Source organism: Pinus tabuliformis, chromosome 2_2 (assembly GCF_031772625.1).
Source record: "Pinus tabuliformis cultivar Carrire ecotype Pingquan chromosome 2_2, CPIR1, whole genome shotgun sequence".
Classification (NCBI taxonomy): Eukaryota; Viridiplantae; Streptophyta; class Pinopsida; order Pinales; family Pinaceae; genus Pinus; species Pinus tabuliformis.
This window is the reverse complement of record NC_142300.1, coordinates 1,267,127,697-1,267,129,861: the sequence shown is the minus strand read 5'-3', so window position 1 is coordinate 1,267,129,861 and position 2,165 is coordinate 1,267,127,697.

Here is a 2,165-nt window from a genome sequence, read left to right as displayed (position 1 = left end):
ATTTCATAAGCCTCAGAAGAATCAAACATAGGCTTGCCACATATGACCACATTAGCATTCCAGAAGTTGAACAGTATGTTAATCAAATAGAGTGGAAAAAGGGTACATTAGTGGAAGATTATAGTGAAGAAGAAATAGCAGAGAAAGATATTAAAACTTTAGAAAAAGCAGTTGACTTGGAGTATTTTGGACAGGTTTGGTCTTCAGGTATTCAGCATCGTGGAGAAGCTGCTTCTTCATCCACTATTCCTCAACAGCCTGCCAAAACAGCTGATCCACCAGCAGACATGACTAAAGGCAAGGCAGTGCAGCAAGAAGAAACATCTCCGATTGTGGAGCAGCAGGCAGAGTAGCAGCAAAGCAGAACCAAACAACCTGCCCACATAGAACAGCAAACGCATGAACAAATTCCTCCAAGGCAGGAGGTGACAGTTGAGTCCTCTGTATTACAAACACCTGCTAATGAGGACAGAACAAGGAAGAGGGATAGGCAAGAAGATACTCCTCTCACTACCTCTATGGACCAGCAAGGAGAAAAGAGACAGAGGTTGAACCCTTTTTCAGAGGAGGAAGTACCAGAGAGACCAATTGAAAATATGCCCCCTCCTAGCATTGAAACATCAACTAGCTCTTTGCAGCAAGGGCAGGACATTCCACATGGGACAGAGGTCAGCTCTTCTAGGCAGAAATCAAAGGCAGACTCCAGCATTAAGCAACAATTTATTGATATTAAGAAAAGGAATGAGCCCCTCAGGCACCAGATTTACAACCATCTACTGAAGATGGCACCGACAAATCAGCAGAGATTAATGTCTGCATATGACATTCAAGAGCATAAAATGACTCTTAAGTCATTTCAAGCCTACTATGCAGCAGCCTCAAATAGCTGCCGATTACATTAGAACCAATCTGGAAATTTTTTCCAGAGATATCCACCCCTTGGATCAAATTGAGCTCCACAGACAAACAGGGGAAATGATATATTCTACATTGGCTGATAAGACCCTGTTGGCACACCAACTACAAAATTCCCTACACAACACTGCAGCTCAATTGGAATTAGAGAAGGCATCATCCCAGGCCAAGGACAACAGAATCAAGTCCTTGGAAGAGATCATCATAGAGTTGGGTCATGATCCAAAGGACCCTAAGGGTGTGTAGGCACTGCTAAAGAAAAGAGATGAGGATGTAGCAGCTATAAGAAAGCTTATCAAGCTACCAGCTGGCCTTCACCCTCAAACTGGAGAAGTGGCAGAGCAGAAAAAGGATCAGGATGTAATGACCCTACTCCTGAGTTTATACAAGAGGCTAATGGAAATAGAGAGTGCACTAGAGGTGGCACTAAAGTCGAGACAAAGTGAGGCACCAATGCAGCCATCACAAACATCTGCATCTACTGAAGGTGTGCCACTTTCTTCTACCACATCAGCTCCTCCCACAGGACAGACATCAGTGGCAGGTCCTTCGGCATCAGCACCAATAACAGCACCAGATCAGGGTCCCAGCCTAAGTATGCAAAACATGATGAAGGAACTGGAAGCCTTGGAAGCATAGATGGCAAAATTGAATGAAACTAAAGAAAAATTGGCCACAGTTAATGAAAAATATGACAAATCCAAGCAAAGTGTGGCTGAAAAAACAAGGGAAGTAAGAGCTCTTGAGAAGAAAATAAAAGAACTAGAGAAAGAGCTCTCTCTTGACAAAGTTGTAGCTGAAATCAAGAAGATCCTGTGGACCCACATTGGTCAATCAATAACAGATCAATGGCAGTATATTGAAACCATCCATGAGCATATGGATTTAATAGGCAGGGCCCAAAAGGAAAATCAGAGAGAAAGGGCATCTCTAGGCAATATGCCTGAAATCGCCAATAAGATGATCAATGTTTTGAATAACCGTACTGGCCCTCAGTTGGCAGCAATGGGTATCACTAACAGGACTGATACCATTTGACTAGTGAAAAGAGTGCTCACTCTAAGAAATCATGTGCAAACATTAGACAGGAGGTGTCAAGAAATGCAAACAGAGGTTAACAGATTCATTGAGAAGATCACAGCATTGCATAACAGAGGCCTTCCCAGCTTAGTAACCAGTGCAGGAAGGTTACTCTCTCATGAAAATTATGCCAAGAGGGTAGACACATATGCCACAAATCAAATCACTTT